This window comes from Ranitomeya variabilis, chromosome 6 (assembly GCF_051348905.1).
Source record: "Ranitomeya variabilis isolate aRanVar5 chromosome 6, aRanVar5.hap1, whole genome shotgun sequence".
Classification (NCBI taxonomy): Eukaryota; Metazoa; Chordata; class Amphibia; order Anura; family Dendrobatidae; genus Ranitomeya; species Ranitomeya variabilis.
This window is the reverse complement of record NC_135237.1, coordinates 529,706,434-529,731,312: the sequence shown is the minus strand read 5'-3', so window position 1 is coordinate 529,731,312 and position 24,879 is coordinate 529,706,434.

The following is a 24,879-nucleotide window of genomic DNA, read 5'->3' as shown; positions in this document are numbered from 1 at the left end:
TTATTTTTTGGCCATGTAGCAGTATGATGGCTAGTTTTGTCAGGAAAAGTTTAATTACAAATTGGCAATTTTTTTGCTACATATAATTTATTACTAAACTTTCAGTAACTTTTTGTTGAGACAAACAAAAAAAAAACAGCATTTCTTTATTTTTAAAATTTCCGCTATTCATGCGCTGCACAAATATGGTGTTATCTATATTCTGTGGGTGAGCACAACTGTGGAAATACCAAATATTTATAGTTTTATTTAAAGGGGTATTGCAATCTCCAAGATCCTATTCCAAAATGTAGTCGGTGTGATAATAATAATATTAGTGCACTATGAATAAAACTGGGAATAATAAAAGCACAATAGGGTCTTATCCAATGACAATAGGGTGTCAGCAAAAAAGTAAGATACACTCACCTTGCGGAGTTGCTTAATGGCAACACATGAACGGCATGTAACAGCTGATGCACAGCTACCGGTCGAGCGACGACCACTGGTATGAGGAAAAAGATGGGAGGCATCACTTATGTGCTGCTGAGATGAAATCCCTAAAATCAAATCATCTATTGGAACAGGTTTATAAGTCAATGAGTTTCGAGGTCACGTAGAACCTCTTCATCAGGACAAACCTTAAATGTTAGCAAATACCTACAATTAATGCCCAGTTCTTGTGGTAAGCGACACAGCGAATTATAAGAACCGTACTACATTTCTAATTGGAAGGATTTGCTATTATTATTATTATTATTATTATTATTATTATTACTACACCTACTACCTATTAGGATAGGATCTTAAAAATGGGAAATGATTAAATGTTTTATAACTTTTATACAATAAGTACTTTGCTTGAGCAGAAACAATATGATTTGTGTCACCAGATTCTGAGAGCCGTAAACTTGACAATTTTCTGTCAATAGAGATGTGATAAGATAATTTTCAGTTGTACCATTCTCTAATATATATGATTTTTTTATAACTTTTTATTGCAATATTTTGTACTTGGAATGCACAGTACAAATAAACAGCAATTCTGGAATTTAAAAAAGAAAAAAAACTAGCAGGGGTGAAATGAAGATTGCAGCTTCTAGTCTCCCATGAAGACTATTGAAGAAAGTGAAAAGTTAAAAAAAAAGTTCAAATCACCCCCCCATTTGCCCCATTCAAAATAAAACTATCAAGATATGAAAATAATTATTCCGATCGGTAAAAGTCAAAATGACACAATTATGTATTTTTGATCGCCGTAACATTGCATTAAAATGCAATATCGGGCAATCAAAAGATTGTATCTACACCAAAATAGAACAATTAAAAACGTCAGCTCATCACGCAAAAAGTAAACCCTCACCCAGCCCGAGATCACAAAAGATGGAGACGCTATGGGTATCGGAAAATGCCGCAATTTTTTTTTTCACCACTTAAATAAAAAATAACCTATACATGTTTGGCATCTATGAACCCGTAATGAGCTGGGAAATCATAATGGCAGGTCAGTTTTAGCATATGGTGAAATTGAAAAAAAGTGCAATTCCACAACTATTTTTTTTACCATTTCACCGCACTTAGAATTTTCTTTCCCATTTGCCATTACACAATATAAGAAACAAGCCCTCACATGGCCATATTGACAGAAAAATTAAAATGTTATTCCTCTGGGAAGCAGGGGTGCAAATAACAGAAATGTGAAGGGGTTAAGGGAACCTGACAGCTGATATATGCTGCCCGACTGCCACATGGCATGTGTCAGACACTTTATGATTTCAGCCATATATGTTTGACTCTACAACTCTGTGGCTTTTCAGAGAAAATATACTTTAACCCCTTCATGCCAAGCCTGTTTTCACTTTCATGACAAGGCCAAATTTTATCATTCTGACCAGTGTCCTTTATGAGGTAATAACTGGAACGCTTCAATGGATCCCACAGATTCGTAGTCAGGTTTTTTGTGACATAATGCACTTCATGATAGTGGTAAAAATTGTTGATATTACTTGCATTTATTTGTGAAACAAATTGAAAATTTTTTAAATTTTCAAGCTTTTAATTTTTATGCCCTTAACCCCTTTCTGACATCTGACGTACTATCCCGTCGAGGTGGGGTGGGCCCGTATGACCACCGACGGGATAGTACGTCATATGCGATCGGCCGCGCTCACGGGGGGAGCGCGGCCGATCGTGGCCGGGTGTCAGCTGCCTGTTGCAGCTGACATCCGGCACTATGTGCCAGGAGTGGTCACGGACCGCCCCCGGCACATTAACCCCTGGCACACCGCGATCAAACATGATCGCGGTGTACCGGCGGTACAGGGAAGCATCGCGCAGGGAGGGGGCTCCCTGCGTGCTTCCCTGAGACGATCGGTACAAGGTGATGTACTCACCTTGTACCGAGCATCTTCTCCCTGCAGGCCCCGGATCCAAAATGGCCGCGGGGCTGCATCCGGGTCCTGCAGGGAGTACTTCCGGGTCAGGGTCCAGAGCCGGCTGCAGAGCAGCCTGCTCCGATGAAAGTAAGATCGCCCATCTGACAGAGTGCTGTACAAACTGTCAGATGGGCGATCTGTGATGTCCCCCCCTGGGACAAAGTAGAAAAGTAAAAAAAAAATTTTCCACAAGTGCAAAAAAAAAAAAAAAAATCCTAAATAAAGAAAAAAAAATAACAATATTCCCATAAATACATTTCTTTATCAAAAAAAACAAAAAAAAACAATAAAAGTACACATATTTAGTATCGCCTCGTCTGTAATGACCCAACCTATAAAACTGTCCCACTAGTTAACCACTTCAGTGAACACCGTAAGAAAAAAAAAAAAAAAAAAAAACGAGCCAAAAAACAACGCTTTTTTATCATACCGCCGAACAAAAAGTGGAATAACACGCGATCAAAAAGACGGATATAAATAACCATGGTACCGCTGAAAACGTCATCTTGTCCCACAAAAAACGAGCTGCCATACAGCATCATAACCAAAAAAATAAAAAAGTTATAGTCCTCAGAATAAAGCGATGCCAAAATAATTATTTTTTCTATAAAATAGCTTTTATCGTATAAAAGCGCCAAAACATTAAAAAATGATATAAATGAGATATCGCTGTAATCGTACTGACCCGAAGAATAAAACTGCTTTATCAATTTTACCAAACGTGGAACGGTATAAACGCCTCCCCCAAAAGAAATTCAAGAATAGATGGTTTTTGGTCATTCTGCCTCACAAAAATCGAAATAAAAAGTGAACAAAAACTGTCATGTGTCCGAAAATGTTACCAATAAAAACGATAACTCGTCCCGCAAAAAACAAGACCTCACATGACTCTGTGGACCAAAATATGGAAAAATTATAGGTCTCAAAATGTGGTAACGCAAAAAATATTTTTTGCAATAAAAAGCGTCTTTCAGTGTGTGACGGCTGCCAATCATAAAAATCCACTAAAAAACCGGCTATAAAAGTAAATCAAACCCCCCTTCATCACCCCCTTAGTTAGCAAAAAATAAAAAAAAATAAAAAATGTATTTATTTCCATTTTCCCATTAGGGCTAGGGTTAGGGTTAGGGCTAGGATTAGGGTTAGGGTTAGGGCTAGGGCTAGGGTTAGGGTTAGGGCTAGGGTTAGGGTTAGGGCTAGGGCTATGGTTAGGGCTAGGGTTAGGATTAGAGCTAGGGTTAGGGTTAGAGCTAGGGTTAGGGTTAGGGCTAGGGTTAGTGCTAGGGTTAGGGCTAGGGTTGGGGCTAAAGTTAGGGTTAGGGTTGTGGCTAAAGTTAGAGTTAGGGTTGGGGCTAAAGTTAGGGTTAGGGTTTGGATTACATTTACGGTTGGGATTAGGGTTGGGTTTAGATTTAGGGGTGTGTCAGGATTAGGGGTGTGGTTAGGGTTACCATTGGGATTAGGGTTAGGGGTGTGTTTGGATTAGGGTTTCAGGTAGAATTGGGGGGTTTCCACTGTTTAGGCACATCAGGGGCTCTCCAAACGCGACATGGCGTCCAATCTCAATTCCAGCCAATTCTGCGTTGAAAAAGTAAAACAGTGCTCCTTCCCTTCCGAGCTCTCCCGTGCGCCCAAACAGGGGTTTACCCCAACATATGGGGTATCAGAGTACTCGGGACAAATTGCACAACAACTTTTGGGGTCGAAGTTCTCTTGTTATCCTTGGGAAAATAAAAATTTGGGGGGCTAAAAAGATTTTTTTATTTTCACGGCTCTGCGTTGTAAACTGTAGTGAAACACTTGGGGGTTCAAAGTTCTCACAACACATCTAGATAAGTTCCTTATGAGGTCTTGTTTCCAATATGGTGTCACTTGTGGGGGGGTTTCTACTGTTTGGGTACATCAGGGGCTCTGCAAATGCAACGTGACGCCTGCAGACCAATCCATCTAAGTCTGCATTCCAAATGGCGCTCCTTCCCTTCCAAGCTCTGCCAGGCGCCCAAACAGTGGTTCCCCCTCACATATGGGGTATCAGCATACTCAGGACAATTTGCACAACAACTTTTAGGGTCCAATTTATCTTGTTACCCTTGTGAAAATACAAAACTGGGGGCTAAAAATAATTTTAGTGAAAAAAAAAGAATTTTTATTTTCACCGCTCTGCGTTATAAACTGTAGTGAAACACTTGGGGGTTCAAAGCTCTCAAAACACATCTAGATAAGTTCCTTAGGGGGTCTACTTTCCAAAATGGTGTCACTTGTGGGGGGTTTCAATGTATAGGCACATCAGGGGCTCTCCAAACGCAACATGGCGTCCCATCTTAATTCCAGTCAATTTTGCATTGAAAAGTAAAATGGCGCTCCTTCCCTTCCGAGCTCTGCCATGCGCCCAAACAATGGTTTACACCAACATATGGGGTATTAGCGTACTCAGGACAAATTGGACAACAACCCTTAGGGTCCAATTTATCCTGTTACCCTTGTGAAAATAAAAAAAATTGGGGGCGAAAAGATCATTTTTGTGAAAAAATATGATTTTTTATTTTTACGGCTCTGCATTATAAACTTCTGTGAAGCACTTGGTGGGTCAAAGTGCTCACCACACATCTAGATAAGTTCCTTAGGGGGTCTACTTTCCAAAATGGTGTCACTTGTGAGGGGTTTCAATGTTTAGGCACATGTGGGGCTCTTCAAACCCAACATGGCGTCCCATCTCAATTCCAGTCAATTTTGCATTGAAAAGTAAAATGGCGCTCCTTCCCTTCCGAGCTCTGCCATGCGCCCAAACAGTGGTTTACCCCCACATATTGGGTATCAGCGTACTCAGGACAAATTGTACAACAACTTTTAGGGTCCATTTTCTCATGTTACCCTTGGTAAAATAAAACAAATTGGAGCTGAAGTAAATTTTGTGTGAAAAAAAATGTTCATTTTTATTTAAACATTCCAAAAATTCCTGTGAAACACCTGAAGGGTTAATAAACTTTTTGAATGTTGTTTTGAGCACCTTGAGGGGTGCAGTTTTTAGAATGGTGTCACACTTGGGTATTTTCTATCATATAGACCCCTCAAAATGACTTCAAATGAGATGTGGTCCCTAAAAAAGATGGTGTTGTAAAAATGAGAAATTTCTGGTCAAATTTTAACCCTTATAACTCCCTAACAAAAAAAAATGTTGGTTCCAAAATTGTGCTGATGTAAAGTAGACATGTGGGGAATGTTACTTATTATATACTTTGCGTGACATATCTCTGTGATTTAAAAGGCATAAAAATTGAAAGTTGGAAAATTGCGAAATTTTCGCCAAATTTCCATTTTTTTCACAAATAAACGCAAGTTATATCGAATAAATTTTACCACTAACATGAAGTACAATATGTCATGAGAAAACAGTGTCAGAATCGCCAAGATCCGTTGAAGAGTTCCAGAGTTATAACCTCATAAAGGGACAGTGGTCAGAATTGTAAAAATTGGCCTGGTCATTAACGTGCAAACCACCCTTGGGGGTGAAGGGGTTAAACCAGAGAGTTATATCACACAATAGTTAATAAACATTATTTCCCACATGTCTACTTAACATAACCACAAATTTTAAAACATATTTTTTCCTTAGGAAGCTATAAGATTTAAGATTTGACCAACAATTTCTCATTTTTCCAACTAAATTCACAAAACCATTATTTTTAGGGACCACATCACATTTGAAGTGACTTTGAGGGGTCTATATGACAGAAAATACCGAAAAGTGACACCGTTCTAAAAGCTGCACCTATCAAAATGCTCAAAACCACATTCAAGAAGTTTGTTAACCCTTTAGGTGCTTCACAGGAATTAAATAAATAAACATTTAACTTTTTTCACAAAAGTTTTACTTTAGATCCTATAAATGAAAAACATGTACCCAGAAATTTGTTGTGCAATTTTTCTTGAGCAAGTTGATACCCTATAAGGGGAAGACCTATTGTTTAGGTGCATGACAGGGCTCAGAAAGGTAGGAGCACCATTTGAGTGTTTGAATGTAAAATTTGCTGGAATAACAGTGGAAACTCCCCACAAGTGACACCATTGTAGAAACTAGACATTGGGTCACCATGACATTGATTGGGCCCCTGCGATTACATCGTGGAGGTGATGTTCAGAGGGCAGAGGAGGCTCCTTCATTCTGACTGTCTAAATGCTGCAATTGTTATGGATTGCAGCATTTAGGGGGTTAAAGTACTGAGAGCGGTGCAGTCACCTCTTCTGGCACTGAGTGCCGGGTGTCATCTGTCAGAATCGCTGATCACCCGGCAGCGATTGTGAGTGCACAGCCTCTGTGCGTGCAAAATTATCTGGACGTATGGATACATCCAAGTTTGCAATTGGGTTAAATGCCAGACCAATGTGCATAAGTCACTTGTTAGGGCTGCTGGAAGCACCGACTAAATATAGAGATAATAAAAGGTGCGTTCGCAGCCCGGGGTCCACCGTGCAGAGATAGAACCTGCTGCTAGGTAATGGCAGCACTATATGGCGGTACTACGCCAGAATAAACACGGGTTCTGTCACCCAGTATGAAATGATGCAAACTCTGTTGCTTCACAGAGTCGCAGGGAAACAAAGGAAATGCTGTGCCCTGTTAGCAGTCACAGGGTGCAGCAGATGGACGCTGTGGGATCCCTGAAACTCACCCCCACTGTGCTGGTGATTGATCTCGGTCTGACCCTTGGTGGCTTTTGAGTCCGCACCTGAGGATGCCCTGAGTCAGATGCTGAGATTAAGTGGGAGTTCCCACCCTACACTGACCGGTTGTTAGGACTGATTAAAGATAACCACACAGAGTGCATACAGCGCCGCTCTGGTGGACACCACTAACCACCCTAACTAGGGCTAGGACAGTGTACTGATTGCACACGGCGGCACACTGGCGGTCGCTGCTGGTTTGACGCAGTAGGATCGTGCTCTTGTGTCTAGGATAGCACTGTCAGGTGCTAGGTAGCTCCAACATTCGTGAGTATTCAACAACACTAGGAATGGGAATGATTAAGGAGCAAATCACCAGAACAGGCATACATCCACACACACACGATAACAGGTTTATACTAGCGCATGGCCGTGCGGCCATGTGAACCTTTTATGGCGGAAGCTCTCTGGAACCTTCCTAGTGGCCCAATAGGAGCTGCTACAGGACCTGAGCATGTGAACCACAACCTCCAATGGGAGGTCGTCCCTTAGGCATGCTCAGAAGGGGAAAAGCAGGACTTAGTCCCAGGAGAGCCCGCTCACCGCTGATCAGTACTGGTTACGATGGCGGAGCCTGGAAGGACAGCAGTAACCAGCTGCACAGTATCAGCTTGAGCCAGACACTGGGACCAACGTCTCTGCTGAGCAGGCTCCACTGCGGCTGGAGGAGAATGAGAGACCGCCGCTGAGATGGTTCAAGATTCCCCCTGTGCAGTGGCGGGAACTTGACACCTAACATTACCCCCTCCTATGGCCCCCCTCCTTGGGCCTCGCTACTCTTGAAGGCAGGAATGAGCTGCGGAGCCTGAGATGTGCTCAATAGGCTCCCAGGACCTGTCCTCAGGGCCATGACCCTTCCAATCCACCAAATAGAATTGTTTGCCACGTACCACCTTACACCCCATGATGGCATTCACCTCGTAATCGTCTGTGAACGAACACGAGGTCCTGGCAGATGACTCGGAAAACCGGGACAAGTGAACGGGCTTTAGGAGGGACACATGAAAGGTGTCGGTGATGCCTAGGCGTGGAGGAAGGGCCAGACTGTAGACCACAGGGTTAACCTGTTCCAGGACTTTGAAGGGACCCAAGTAGCAGAGAGCCACACCAAGTTGCCAGGAGCAAAAGTTGGAGTGGGGCACTGATGTGCATCGGCGGAGGATCTCATTCTCTCCTTGGAGGCCTGGATGGCATTCTGTGTGCGGTCCCAAATGTCACGTGCCTCCACAACCCAGTCTGCCACCTTGGAGTCGGCAGAAGACACAGGCATGGGCACAGGAACCCGCGGATGCTAGCCATAATTAATGAGGAATGGGGTCTGCCCAGTAGAGTCGGCTACTGCGTTGTTCAGCACAAACTCTGCCCACGGAAGCAAGGATGCCCAGTCATCCTGCCTGGCTGAAACAAAATGTTGCAGGTATGTGACCAGGGTCTGGTTGGCCCTCACTACCAACCCATTCTTCTCAGGATGGTATGCTGAAGAGAGATTCAGCTCGATGCTGAGTAAATGACAAAGCTCTCTCCAAAACCGAGAAGCAAACTGGGGACCCCGGTCACTGATAATTTTGTCAGGCATACCATGTAGGCGGAAAATGTGCTTAATAAACAACGCCGCCAAGGCCCGTGCAGAAGGTAGCCGAGGAAGCGGCACCAAGTGCATCATTTTGGAAAAATGGTTGATGACTACCCAAATAATGGTGCAGCTATGGAACTTGGGTAAGCCCACCACGAAGTCCATCCCGACCATCTCCCAGGGCCTGTCCACCACCGGAAGAGGATAAAGTAACCAAGCAGGCCGTTGTTGAGGAGACTTATTCTTGGTACAGGAGACACATGCCCGAATATAGTCTCAGACGTCATGAGCCATATGCGGCCACCAGTACCTCCTCGCCAAAAGCTCAGATGTCCTCTTCGTCCTAAAATGTCCACCCACCCTGGATGAGTGCACCCAAGAGAGAACCTCCAGTCACAAACTAGATGGCACAAAAGTCTTGCCTGGGCCACAGACTCTAGCGAAACCGGAGCCACAGTTCTCAGGCACTGGTTGCGCACAGCACGGCACTGGCGGTCGCTGCTGGTTTGACCCAGTAGGATCATGCTCTTGTGTCTAGGATAGCACTGTCAGGCGCTAGATAGCTCCAACATTCGGGGAGCATTCAACAACACTAGGAATGGGAATGATTAAGGATCGATCACCAGAACAGGCATACATCCATTCACACACAATAACAGGTTTATACTAGCGCATGGCTGTGCGGCCATGCAAACCTTTTATAGCGGAAGCTCTCTGGAACCTTCCTAGTGGTCCAATAGGAGTTGCTAGAGGACCTCCCCATGTGACCCCCGACCTTCAATGAGAGGTCGTCCCTTGGACATGCTCAGAAGAAGAAAAGAAGGACTTAGTCCCAGGAGTGCCCACTCGCCGGTGATCAGTACTGGTTATGATGGCTGAGCCTGGAAGGACAGCAGTAACCAGCCACACAGTATCAGCTTGAGCCAGATGCTGGGACCGACGTCTCTGCTGAGCAGGGTCCACTGTGGCTAAAGGAGAATGGGAGACCGCAGCGGAGATGGTTTGAGATTCCCCCTGTACAGCAGTGGGAACTTGACATCTAACATGACTGGTCAAAAAGGCTGTGTCTTGGTGGCTTCTCTCACTTGAGTGATTGGTCTTATCCTATTTGAATGTAAGGGTAGTGAATTTGGCAGTGGGTGAGAAACCTCCTGTTTAACCAATCACCCATGCGGCTAGGTATCTCATGGCTTTTAATGTATATTGTTGCCTTTCAAATTCAAACATACAGTATATGGCTGAATTCATACACTGAGTATCTGATGCATTCTGCTATTTTGTCAGTCAGCATTTATCAGCTGTCAGATTTATTTTAAATGATGTATTAACTTCATGCTGCAGGTTTTGGATAAATAATGGTTTAGCTTTATAGAATGGGTCAAGTCAATTACATTGGTATCACATTTGCATAACTTAATCACTTTTTTCACAAAAAAATATACAGTATATACATATATAGATATTATACATACACAGTATTTTCGATATACAGTTGCATGTAAAAGTTTGAGCTCCCCTGCTTAAAATGACTGCTATTGTGAACAGTTAAGCAAGTTGAAGATGAAAAGATCTCTAAAATGGCTAAAGTTAAAGATGACACATTTTCTTTGTATTTTAGGCACACACAAAAATAAATAAGTAAATAAATATATATATATATATATATATATATATATATATATATATATATATATATATATGTATATATACATCTTTTACATTTAAAAAATTACAAAAAGGACAATAGACCAATGAAAATGTTGGGCTCTCTGCATGGTTATTACTTTTTGCAGCCATACAAGAGTCTTTCAATTCTTGTTTGAGGGATTTTCATCCATTTTTTCTTGGAAAATTCTTCCACTTCTGTGAGATTCCTAAATCTTCTTGCAAGCTCTGCTATTTTGAGGTCTGGCCACAGATTTTCAATGATGTCCATATCATAGGACTGTGAGGGTCATTGTAAAACCTTCAGCTTGCACCTTTTGAGGCAGACTATTGTGGATTTTGATGTGTGTCTAGGATCATTGTCCATTTGCAGAAGTCATCCCCTTTTCAATTTTAGCTTTTTTACAGATGATGTTATGTTTGCATGAAGAATTTTTTTTAAAATTTCAATAAATCCATTCCTTCCTCTACCTGTGAAATGTTCCTCATGCCACTGGCTTCAACACAACCCCAAAGTATCCAACTCCATGCTTAATGGTTGGTGAGATGTTCTTTTCCTGAAATTGTCTGCCCTTTTTTCTCTACACATACCTTTGATCATTGTGGCCAAAGTGTTTCATTTAAACCTCATCAGTCCACAGAACTTGTTTCCAAAATGCATCAGGCTTGTTTAGATGTTCTTTTGCATACTTCTGACCCTGAATTTTATGTTGAGTACGCAGAAGAGATTTTCTTCTGATGACTCTTCCATGAAGTCCATATTTGTGCATTAGAACAATGTACCACAACTCCAGAGTAAATCTTTCTCAATGTCTTTTGCAGTCAAGCAGGGGTTCTGTTTTGCCTCTCTAGCAATCCTACAAGCAGCTTTCACTGAAATTGTGCTTGGTCTTCCTTATCTTGACTTCCACTGTTCCTGTTAATTGCCATTTCTCACTTACATTTTGAACTGAGGCATAGACAACTTGAAAACGCTGTGCTATCTTCTTATAGCCTTCTCCTGCTTTGTGGGCCTCTATCATTTTCATTTTCAGAGTGCTAAGAAGCTGCTTAGAAGAACCCATGGCTGCTTGTTTTTGGCACAAGCATAGTGTTCAAGATTGGCCTGGGTTGGAGTAGTAGTATTGAAATCATTAATGGCAGCCCCAGCAGGTAGCATAGTCAGGAATAGCCAGAGGTCAGTACACAGGAGCTGTGTATTAGGCTGTCAGGCACACTCTGTCTGAATAGTGTATCGAGCTTTGCTTCCGGTCAGATTGGACTGGCTATAGTGTATGGCAAAGCCAAAGGCCTTTGTCAGGCTTCATTTGCATAGTAATTCATCATCACTCTATGATCACAATGCAGGGATGTTGATGGGGTGACATGTTTCACTGTCACAATTTACAGTGGTATATCAGTGGTTAAACAGCCAGAATCGATGAGGACAACAATTGTAGCTGTACATCAAGAGTCCAGCTGTATGTACAGTATTTGTCAAGTTCCTGCAGCTGACATTACAGTTCAGAAGCTGTGCCTTAATATCAGCATCACATATAAATCCATCAAACTGACATGTCCTCATGATGGATATACATTATAAGTCAAAGAGCACTAAGGGCTTAATTCTTGCCTTACATATATTTACTTAACATTGAACTCAGGGAAGCTGAGATATTTTTTTATGACATTAAAACAAAGTCAGCCGTTGTGATGATATCATTGTATGGATTGAACTAGATAGATTCTGCCTTCTATGAGCCCATTCAATTTCCGTCCAATTTTATAATGAGAGAAAACAGAGATTAATACAATTCATGGTTTTTTTTTTAAACTCAATGCTATAAAAATTTACAGTGGGATAGATTAAACCAATGCCGTCTAATTCTTCAACAATGCCGTCTAATTCTTCAACAATGGAGACTTAGACAGTATTAAACTGCGCCAGATTTTTCAGAATGATTCATGATGTTTGTCTAGTCTAAATTAAATTAAAATGCAGAATGGTTGGCATAATTTGTGGCAGAAAATGTGCACCAAAATTTGGTGTCAAACAAGAGACCATACTCCTTTTCAAGGATGACAAACTCATTTTCACTTATGCCATAGTTCAAATTTGGACAAGGTGCAAAAAGTAATAAATATGGCATAAGTCATGACTTCTTTGACACAAATTGTCACAGAATTTTGGCACATTTAGTATGATAAATATCTCCCATGACCCTTATATAGGAATGACAGGACAACAATATTATAATAATTTTTAATATAAACATATATTGCTTAATTTTTGTGCACTTTGTATTACTATGCCTATAACAAATCCTGAAATACCATATTGTTACACTAGTCACTAGTGATGAGCGAGTATACTCGTTGCTCGGGTGACCGTCAGGTATTTGTTAGTGTTCGGAGATTTAGATTTCATCACCTCAGCTGAATGATTTACAGCTACTAGCCAGCCTGAGTACATGTGGGGTTGCCTGGTTGCTAGGGAATCCCCACATGTAATCAAGCTGTCTAGTAGCTGTAAATCATTCAGGTGAGGGAATGAAAATTAAATCTCCAAGCAGTCATAAATACTCGGAGACCACCCGAGCTTGCTCGGGAAAAACCGAGCAACGAGTATACTCGCTCATCACTACTGGTCACTAAAGTAAATACAATATGTTTATATATCCTGTTTTAGAAGTACACTTTTCAATTTGCTATATAGACTGAGACAGTTTATCAGAGGCGTTCCAGTATGATAACCCTAAACCACCTTGCAATTTTCTGTTTTTTGAATTTCCGTTTATTTCTACCCTTCTACCCAGAGCCATAACTTTTTTTATAGTCAATTTGGCTATGTGACGGCTCGCTTTTTGTTGGACAAGTAGTAATTTTGAATAACACCATTGATTCAATTTCAATTTTTTTTCTTTTTGTTTGCCATGTTCACTAAATGATAAAATTGACCTGGCAATATGATTCCCTAGGTCAGTAAAAGTATGCAGATACCAAACATGAATAGGTTATTTTAAGTGGTGAAAAAAAAATCCAAAGTTTGTAAGAAAAAAAAAAAGTTGCTGCTTTCTGAGACCCGTAGCATCTCCATTTTTCTGGATCTCAGGCTGTGTGAGGGCTTATTTTTTGTGTACCAAACTTGTTTTTATTGATATCATTTTGAGGTAGATACCATATTTTGAACACCTGTTATTGCAATATTGTGGCGACCCAAAAAAAAAATTCTGGGATTTTGATTATTTTCTTGTTACAAAATCTATTGATCGGACTAATTTACTATATATTTTGATAGATCTGACATTTCTGAATGCAGCCATACCAAATATGTGTTTTGTTTTTTAATTGTTTTATTTTGAGTGGAGCAAAAGGGTAGTGATTTGAACTTTTATGCTTTTTAATTTTTTAAAAATATTTTTTAAATGCTTTTTATTAATTTTCACTTGCTTCAATAGTCTTCTTAGGATAAATCATGATCTCTTATGAATGCCGGCCTTGTGCCAGCATTCATAGCAGTTTCATAATTACAGGCAAGGGGGTCTTCTGCAGACCCCAATGTTTATGACAATCCATCAATACCTCACGATCACGTGACAGGGGAAATGATGTGCATGTCTTATGATGTGCTTCCGGATCGTGCAAGTTTAATGTAGCTGTCACAGATTGACAGCGGCATTTAGCATGTTAACAACAGCGAGTGGATTGCGGAATGACCTGCAGCTGCTAGAGGCATATGACAGCTGATCAGATCAGCTGTTATGTGCAGGGAAATATGTGGGCTCAGCGCTGCAGCCTGCATCAAACGCGATAGATGACCTTGGATATACTTATATGTCCATGGTCGTAAAGTGGTTAAAATAAACTATGATATAATATAGACAGCGATATAATGACAACTTAATCGCAGTACTGCAGACATACATAAGGCTGAGGATCAAACCTGGAAATTATATTCACAGACAAGACTCCGTCTGCTGCTCTCCTGCCTTTTCCTGGTCTCTGGGGAAGGAGGCTACAGCTCATCATTTAAGAACATAATAATCCTTTATATTTTTCCGTCACTGAACTCTAATTAATTGCAATTGAGCGATGTGTATCCTGCTGCACTCTATATACAGATAATATATCACAGGACTGTTTCTTTGTTATGTCTGCCCATTTTAAAAATTTTTGTAAAAAATAGCAACACCACATCATTTTTTTCTTACAAGCTTACATCTAATAATTCAACAAAACACATGCGATATTCCCTCTAATGTGTCTCTGCCAAGTCTTCATTCTATTTAAATGCTGCCAGAACACCCACACAAACGGATTGACAGCTTGTCTTATATGAGAGAGTGGGATTCGTGGGTTATCTCTGTGCATTTTTATTTTTACTTTAAATAGGATAGAATAACTAACACACAGAACAAATAATGAACCTTTTATGTTCTTCCTTCATTCCATGTGGTACCCTGATTTATTTGATTTCTCGACTCTCTCCAAAAACAAACTGTTTATTACTATCTTGCCATGGTATATATGATCTATCATAAGAATGATGGGCAAAGAGTCCTGGAATTTAAGATGTTATCTCCACAGAACCTTGATCTCAACCTCCAGTTTGTCTGGAATTGCATGAAAAGACAGAAGGATTTATGCCAACCTACATACTCAGAAGATCAGTGGTTAGTTCTCCAAGATATTTGGAAAAATTTTCCTGACAAGTGCCTTCAAAAACTGACTGCAACTGTACTGTATGTAGAAGGATTGATGCTGTGTGGAAGCCAGGTAAAAGGAGGCCACATCAAATATCAATTCGATCTAATTTCTGTGTTGTTCATTCACTTTTTCATTTTGTTAATTGAAGCACAAACTGATAACACTTTTTTTTTTACACCTGCCTAAAATGTTGGCCTATTACCGTACATGTATATATCTATGTATCTATATATGTCTATATATATCTATATATATATCTATATCTATCTATCTATCTATCTATCTATCTATCTATCTATCTATCTATCTATATTACTAGATGGTGGCCCGATTCTAACGCATGGGGTATTCTAGAATATGCATGTCCACATAGTGTATTGCCCAGCCATGTAGTATATTGCCCAGCCACGTAGTATATTGCCCAGCCACATAGTATATTGCCCAGTCATGTAGTATATTGCCCAGTCACGTAGTATATTGCCCAGCCACGTAGTATATTGCCCAGCCATGTAGTATATTGGCCAGTCATGTAGTATATTGCCCAGCCACGTAGTATATTGCCCAGCCATGTAGTATATTGGCCAGCCACGTAGTATATTGCCCAGCCACGTAGTATATTGCCCAGCCACGTAGTATATTGCCCAGTCACGTAGTATATTGCCCAGTTACGTAGTATATTGCCCAGCCACGTAGTATATTGCCCAGCCACGTAGTATATTGCCCAGCCACGTAGTATATTGCCCAGTCACGTAGTATATTGCCCAGCCACGTAGTATATTGCCCAGCCACGTAATATATTGCCCTGCCACGTAGTATATTGCACAGCGACGGAGTATACAGCACAGAGCCACGTAGTATACAGACTTAAAATAAAAAATAAACATATACTCACCTTCCGAAGGCCCGTTGAAGTCCTGGCCCTGTGTGAAGTGCACGCGGCAGCTTCCGGTCCCAGGGTTGGTATGAGCGCAGGATCTGTGATGACATCACGGTCACATGACCATGACGTCTTGGCAGGTCCTTCTCGCATACCATCCTTGGCACCGGAACATGCCGCTTGCATGGAGCGGTCACCAGAGCATCGCGAGGAGCGGGAAAGGCGGCGGAAGGTGAGTATATAGTGATTTTTTATTATTTTTATTATTTTTAACATTAGATCTTTTTACTATTGATGCTGCATAGGCAGCATCAATAGTAAAAATTTGGTCACACAGGGTTAATAGCAGCATTAATGGAGTGCGTTGCACCGCGGCATAACGCGGTCCTTTTAGTGCTGCCATTAACCCTGTGTGAGCGCTGACTGGAGGGGAGTATGGAGCAGGCGCCGGGTATTGACTACGGGGAGGAAGGAGCGGCCATTTTGGCGCCGGACTGTGCCCGTGGCTGATTGGTCGTGGCTGTTTTGCAGCGACCAATCAGCGAGTTGGATTTCCGTGACAGACAGAGGCCGTGACCAATGAATATCCGAGACAGACAGACAGATGGAAGTACCCTTTAGACAATTATATAGTAGATGAACTCTCTCAGGTAGGCATTAGGCAGTGTTTAGCAAATAAACAGTTCATTTAGCAGGCACATATTGTATGTATTGTATGTCAGAACAGATTAGTCCTTTCTCCGGAAGCAAACTTCATACACAAAAGAGGCATGATCCTGCCATGCCTTTGTATCCCCTTTAACTTCCACGCGGTTCTCTGCAGCTCCAACACACAGACTGCTCAGCTTTCTTAGCTGACCCATGCAGTCTCCATTCAGTGAGAAACCTTGGCATGTTTCTCTCCCAGCTACATCTCACATTATGACTGGACACTCACCATATTCAGCACACTTCACTCTGCTTTATCCAGCAGACTGACACTCCTACTGAACACAGGCCCTGCTTCTACTAAAAGCTAGGCAGGCAAATCTAATCAAATCCTGCAGAACTAGTAGTTAACCCTGTCCTACCTGGTTTTGCCACAATATGTATTGTATTTATTAATATATAGATATATGCATATCTCACAAAACATTATTTTTAAATAAAGTGCCACAAAAAAGTATTCATACCCTGTGAAGGTTTCCACATTGTTTATATTACACCCACAAACATACACTAGCAATGTTCAAGTCTTGCCACAGATTCTCAATGGGAATTAGGTCTGCATTGGGACCAGGCCATTCACACACATGCATATGGTTTGAGCTCAACACTTCCGTTGTAGCTCTGGCAGTTTGTTTATGGTCATTGTCCAGCTGGAAGTTGAACCTACACCCCAGGTACAAGTCTCTTGCAGTCTATAACACATTTTCCTCCATTATAGCCCATACATCTCTCCATCAACTCTGACCAGCTTCCTTGTCCCTGCTGAAGAAAAGAATACCCATAGCATGATGCTGCCACCACCATGTTTAATAGTGGGGATGGTATTTTCAAGCGGATATGCAGTGTAAATTTTCTGCCACACATAGCATTTTGCATTTAGTCAAAAAACTTTTACTTTGGTCTCACCCTGACCATCATACTTTCTTACATGTGCTAGCTGTATCCCCTACATAGCTTTTTGTAAATTGCAAATGGGACTTCTTATGGCTTTCTTTCAAAAATGTCTCTCTTCCTGTGACTCTTCCATAAAGGACAGATTTGTGGAGTATATGATTAATAGTTGTCATGTGTACAACTTTCCCACCTGGCCTGTGAATCTATGCTTCTCCTTCAGAGTGACAAAGGGCCTTTTGGCTGATTCTCTAATTACTGTTCTCCTTGCTTAGGATGTCAGTTTAGGAGGACAGCCATGTCTTGGTAGATTTGCAGTTGTGCCATACTCTTTCCATTTCTGTATGATGGATTAAACAGTGAGTTGTTCAGAGCTTGGTCTATTTTTTATGACCTAACCCTGCTTTGCTCTTCTCCACAACTTTGTCCCTGGCATATCAAAACCCTAACTATGACATACAAAACCATCCACAACCAGTCTCCTCCATACATCTGTGACATGGTCTCCTGATACTTACCTACATGCATCTTTCAATCCTCTGAAGATCTCCTTTACTCCCCTCTAATTTCTTCTTCCCACAACCACATACATGACTTCTCCCGTGCTTCCCCCATACTCTGGAACTCTCTACCCCAACACATCAGACTCTCACCTACCATGGAAACCTTCAAAAAGAACCTGAAGACCCACCTCTTCCGACAAGCCTACAGCCTGCAGTGATCCTCAGTCTGCTGAACCGCCGCACAACTATCTCTACCCTTTCCTAGTGTATCCTCACCCATCCCCTCGTGGGCAGGGTCCTCCCTCCTTCTGTACCTATAAGTGCCTTTTTTTTCTTCATGTTTATTGTACTTGTCTACATTTTCCCCTTTTCACATGTAAAGCACCCTGGAATAAATGGTGCTATAAAAATGTCTAATAATAATAATAATAATAATAATATCTGGTGTGTTCACTTGTTTAAAACCCCTAATGTTCTCAAACAAAACTAAGGCCTTCACAGAATAGCTGCAGCTATACTTAGAAAAAATTATACACAAGAGGCCTCAAATTATTAATTATGTGACTTTTGGAGACAATTGGTCACTCAGGAATTTATTTAGGAGTATCAAAATACAGGGGTGAATACAAATACATGTCACAATTTACTTTACAACTACTTGTTACTTTGTGTTGGTATATTACACAAATTTACAATAAAATACATTTAAGGCTACTTTCACACTAGCCGAGGTTCCCGACGCTAGCGTTGTCTCCGCCGCACAACGGGGCAGCGGATGCATTTTTCCAGCGCATCCGCTGCCCCATTGTGAGGTGCGGGGAGGTGGGGGCGGAGTTGCGGCCGCGCATGCGCGGTCGGAAAAAGCGGACCGTCGTTAGCAAAAAACGTTACATGTAGCGTATTTTGGTCCCGACGGTCCGCTACAACACGGCGCAACCGTCGCACGACGGTTGCGACGTGTGTCAATCCGTCGCAATACGTCGCTTAATGTAAGTCTATGGGGAAAAAACGCATCCTGCAAGCACTTTTGCAGGATGCGTTTTTTCAGCAATACGACGCATTGTGGCGGATTGCAGTTAACGCTATTGTGAAAGTAGCCTTAGCTTATGGTTGTAACGTGATAAAAGTGTGGAAAAGTTCAAGGGGTAAGAAGCGGTTTTCAAGTCACTGTATGCAATGTATATACAGTGTACAATGTATATATAAATATATATCATTTTCTTGTGAGATGTGAGTTAATGGGCACCAAAGAAGTAACCCCATCATTCAGGAAAAGTTGGGTGTGAAGAAATTATGAAACCAGAAAAACTAGATATCTTTAAGTAATTAAAGGCAGATTTGGGCTACAGACCTGTCTCTTCTGTATGTTCCACTGTAGTCTTGCAGAACTGGGGTCATCATGAGTTTAAATCTCACCAAGGACAACATCTGCAAGAAGCTTGTATGTTCCCCCTGTATTGCGTGAGTTTCCTTTGGGTTCTCTGATTGTGACTGCCAACTGAAATAGTAATGATAATGTCTGTGGAAATTAATGGCGCTATATAAGTGAGTAAAATAAATATTCATTGAGTCAGAGTATTGGACTTTCCCACTCTGAGCCTCCCCATACACAAACAGGGGAGTTCTCTTACACATTATATTACATAGACACATCTTGCTAAGCAGCATTTTAAAAGGAACATAAACTAAATTAATATATCCTGCAAAATCACTGCAGCATGGTGTATGGGAGAGAAGAAAATAAAATAGGATAATGAAGTATATTGCAAAAATTCATAACTGAATGCCTGAAGAATAGTTAAATATAAAAAATAATAAGTATATACTTGTATTCTACATGTAATAAGAATTCTTGACTATTTTTTTCTACATGTTTGAACAATTCTGTTTCATGCTGAACCACTCCTATTCCTTGTAGAAGGGAATAAATAAATTGATAACTGAGTGTTAGAGCTTGATCACACCACCATATTTTCCATCCAAGTGCGATCCAACAAAACATCAGACCACAGAATATATTCTATGGGGCCACATAAATCTGATTTTGTCTTTGGTCCGAGCCATGGTGGGGAAAAACATTGCAGCATGTCTGAGATTGATCCGATACTCAAATCACACTCAGTCATGCAAGTTGATGAGTGCTTGGAAACTATTGGACTGCACTTGAATGTCATCTGAGTGCACTCCACTTTCTGCATTCTTACAGAATGAAGAAGATGGAGAACTTTTTTCCTCATCTTCTCCTCATCCAAGAGAATAGATTTAGTTTATTACATAATCAGCCTGATTCTACGGTCATCTACACCTGCCCGTAATGAGCCATTTGAAAAAGAGGTGTGTCCATGCACAGTGATTAAGAGAAAAAGAAAAAGAAAAAGAGGTTCGCATAATCAGCTCAAACTTTTTGCCCCACCTCCTCACAGCTGAAGTTGCATTAATATGCCACAACGGAATTCGGGTGCTCATTCAGAAAAAATGGAAGTTCAATCATTTGTGGAATCTGTCAGAAAGAAGAGCACTCACCATCCGTGCAAATTGTCCATTCTTTATTGTGACATCACGTCAAATACAGGGCATAACAGGGAGAAACAGTGATTCCAAGAGACGACTGCCGTTTCGCGCTGCCGCGCTTCTACGGGTCTTGATTAACGGGTCTTGGTTTTACAAAACCATTTTTTTAGGGACCATTGCACATTTGAAGTAACTTTGAAGGGTCTATAGTAAAGAAAATACCCCAAAATGACACCATACTAAAAACTGCACACCTTAAGGTGCTCAAAACTACACTCAAGAAGTTTATTAACCCTTCAGGTGCTTCACAATATTTACTTTTCTTTCGCAAAAATTTTCCTTTTGACCTATTTTTTTAACTTTTGCAAGGATTACAGGAGAAAATGGACCATAAATTTTGTTTTGCATTTACTTCTGAGCATGTATATACCCCTTATGTGGGGGAAATCTACTGTTGGGACGCATGGCAGAGCTCGGAAGGGAAGGAGCGCATTTGACTTTTCGAATGTAAACTATGCTGAAATAATTAGCTTCCTCCATGTCACATTTGGAGAGCCCCTGATGTGCCTAAACAGTGGAAACCCCCAACAAGTGACACCATTTTGGAAACTAGACCCCTTAGGGAACTTATCTAGATGTGTATTGTGCACCTTGATCCCACAGGTGCTTCACGGAACTTTATAACGTAGAGCCATGGAAATAAAAGCATATTTTGCATTTTATAAAGGCAGCAGGAGAAATTGCACCACACCGTTTGTTGTGCAATTTTTCCTGAGCACGCCGATACCCCATATGTGCGGTAATACTACTGCTTGGATGCACAGCAAGGCTCAGAAGGGAAGGAGCACCATTTGACTTTTTTAATGTAAAATATGCTGGAATAATTAGTGGCCTCCATGTTGCGTTTGGAGAGCCCCTCATGTGTCTAGACAGTGGAAACCCCCAGCAAGTTACACCATTTTGAAAACTAGACCCCTTAGGGAACTTATCTAGATGCATATTGAACACCTTGAACCCACAGGTGCTTCACAGAAGTTTATAGCGTAGAACTGCGGAAATAAACAAAATAACATTTTTCCGATAAAAATATTTTTAGCTCCATATTTTGCATTTTCATAAAGGTAACAGGAGAAATTGCACCTTACAATTTGTTGTGAAATTTCTCCTGAGCATGCTGATACCCCATATATGGGGGAATACTACTGTTTGGGTGCACGGCAGGAATCAGAAGAAAAGGAGCGCCATTTGACTTTGAATGTAAAATAAGCTGGAATCGATAGCAGACGCCATGTTGCGTTTAGAGAGCCCCTGATGTGACCAAACAATGGAAACCCCCAATAAGTGACCCATTTTGGAAACTAGACCCCTAAAGAAATATACTCAGATGTCTGGTGAGCACCTTGAACCTCCAGGGGCATCACAGAATTTTATAATATTGAGGGACAGAGTGCTATTTGACTCTTGGAGAACAAATTATTACAGAATAGTTTCCAGACTCTATGTAAAGGGGTCCTAAATACCCAAAAAGCAGAATCCAAACTCAAGTGACCCCAGTTTGGAAATTATACCCCTTTAGGAATTTATCTACATGCGTAGTGATGATTTTGACTCCACAAGTGTTTTCCAGAAACCGGCAGCAGTGGATGTTGCTGAGTGAAAAATGCAAACTGCCATTATAGTGACCAGTATGCTGTAGTGACCAGTAAGTTGCAGTCATCCGTACGTTATGCCCAGCCCATGCTTCCAGATAGGGGGCTCTCGTCACTACAGAAATGCCAAACATGTGGTTTAGGTACACTGTGGGGCTCAGAGGGGAGGGGGCAGCGCAGAATTAATTTCAGGGGGTGAGTAGCCATAACGCTTTTCCAGAGCCTTTGTACTACTAGTAATGTGGAATCCCCCTATATTTCTGTTAACAGATCATGGACCTGAGTGAGGACTTGCTTTTATTGTGCATTAAGTGGAAGTTTTTATTGGGAACATTTTACATAACGTTTGGGATCACATTTAACTGGCGCTCTATGCTGAGTACTTACTTTGGGGTTTCTATCTGTTAGGTGTCAAGTTCTCGCCACTGCACAGGGGGAATCTTGAACCATGTCCACTGCGGTCTCCCATTCTCCTCCAGCCACAGTGGAACCTGCTCAGCAGAGACATTGATCCCAGCATCTGGCTGGGAGCCTTTCCAGGCTCAGCCCTTGTTGCCAGCACTGATCAGTGGTGAACTGATGTTCCAGGGACTATGTCCTGTTTCTCCCCTACTGAGCATTCCCACGGGTTGACCCAGTTCGCTAAATCTATTTTAAGTTTAGTTTACTCCTGACACTACTGTAGCAGTGTCAAGCGCAAGAGGTCTCGAGGGACTCTGACCCTGAGTCTTGGGGCAGATTTCTGTGACTCCTTGGTTGCGCTCTCTGTGCGGTACCGTGGCCCTGTGACGCAACAGGGGTCGCTTCCTTCATACCGGGTGAAGCTAACCCATGTGTGTCTTCTCTTAATATCGCATATAGTCCGCCATTACCGAGCAGCAGGTGTCTTCTCTGCACGGTGGACCCCGGACTGCGAACACATTTTATATCACCTCTTATTTATATTTGGTGCATTCCGCCAGTCCTAACACTATCACACATAACACTAAATCTCTAGGGACTGAGATCTTAATTAAGCCACGCCCTCTGAGGAAGCGGTAACGTTCAAACGCGAAACGCGCGTTAGGGTATGTGACTGGGATCCGGACGGGACCTCTACTTCACTCCACATGGATAATTAATATCTTTATTTGTATCATGTGCACTTTGGCTCGTAGCTACCACAGTAGCATTCATGTTTGCATTTATATTACTAAGCCAGGCCTCCTGACATTGGCAGATAGCTTTAAGTGCACTTGTTGACAGCATATTTACTGCATGTTTTAGGGATTTAGTGTGCTATTGTCCCGTACTGGTGCTCTCAGCTCACCATTGTAACCACGGATTTAGTCACTTTACTGTTACTTTGTTGTAAATGGTAATATTTTACTCATGGCATTGATGTGCCCTCAATAAATTTTGTATTATTTGTTAAACTGTTTTTGGCAATTTTTTGACTCATGGCTCTCCGATTTGTGCAATATATATATATATATATATATATATATATATATATATATATATATACAGTACAGACCAAAAGTTTGGACACACCTTCTCATTGAAAGATTTTTCTGTATTTTCATGACTATGAAAATTGTACATTCACACTGAAGGCATCAAAACTATGAATTAACACATGTGGAACTATATACTTAACAAAAAAGTGTGAAACAACTGAAATTATGTCTTATATTCTAGGTTCTTCAAATTAGCCACCTTTTGCTTTGATGACTGCTTTGCACACTCTTGGCATTCTCTTGATGAGCTTCAAGAGGTAGTCACCGGGAATGGTTTTCACTTCACAGGTGTGCCCTGTCAGGTTTAATAAGTGGGATTTCTTGCCTTATAAATGGGGTTGGGACCATCAGTTGTGTTGAGCAGAAGTCTGGTGGATACACAGCTGATAGTCCTACTGAATAGACTGTTAGAATTTGTATTATGGCAAGAAAAAAGCAGCTAAGTAAAGAAAAACGAGTGGCCATCATTACTTTAAGAAATGAAGGTCAGTCAGTCCGAAAAATTGGGCAAACTTTGAAAGTGTCCCCAAGTGCAGTTGCAAAAACCATCAAGCGCTACAAAGAAACTGGCTCACATGAGGACCGCCCCGGAAAGGAAGACCAAGAGTCACCTCTGCTTCTGAGGATAAGTTTATCCGAGTCAACAGCCTCAGAAATCGCAGGTTAACAGCAGCTCAGATTAGAGACCAGGTCAATACACAGAGTTCTAGTAGCAGACACATCTCTACAACAACTGTTAAGAGGAGACTTTGTGCAGCAGGCCTTCATGGTAAAATAGCTGCTAGGAAACCACTGCTAAGGACAGGCAACAAGCAGAAGAGACTTGTTTGGGCTAAAGAACACAAGGAATGGACATTAGACCAGTGGAAATCTGTGCTTTGGTCTGATGAGTCCAAATTTGAGATCTTTCGTTCCAACCACCGTGTCTTTGTGCGACGCAGAAAAGGTGAACGGATGGACTCCACATGCCTGGTTCCCACCGTGAAGCATGGATGATTCAGTGTGATGGTGTGGGGGTGCTTTGCTGGTGACACTGTTAGGGATTTATTCAAAATTGAAGGCATACTGAACCAGCATGGCTACCACAGCATCTTGCAGCAGCATGCTATTCCATCTGGTTTGTGTTTAGTTTGACCATCATTTATTTTTCAACAGGACAATGACCCCAAACACACCTCCAG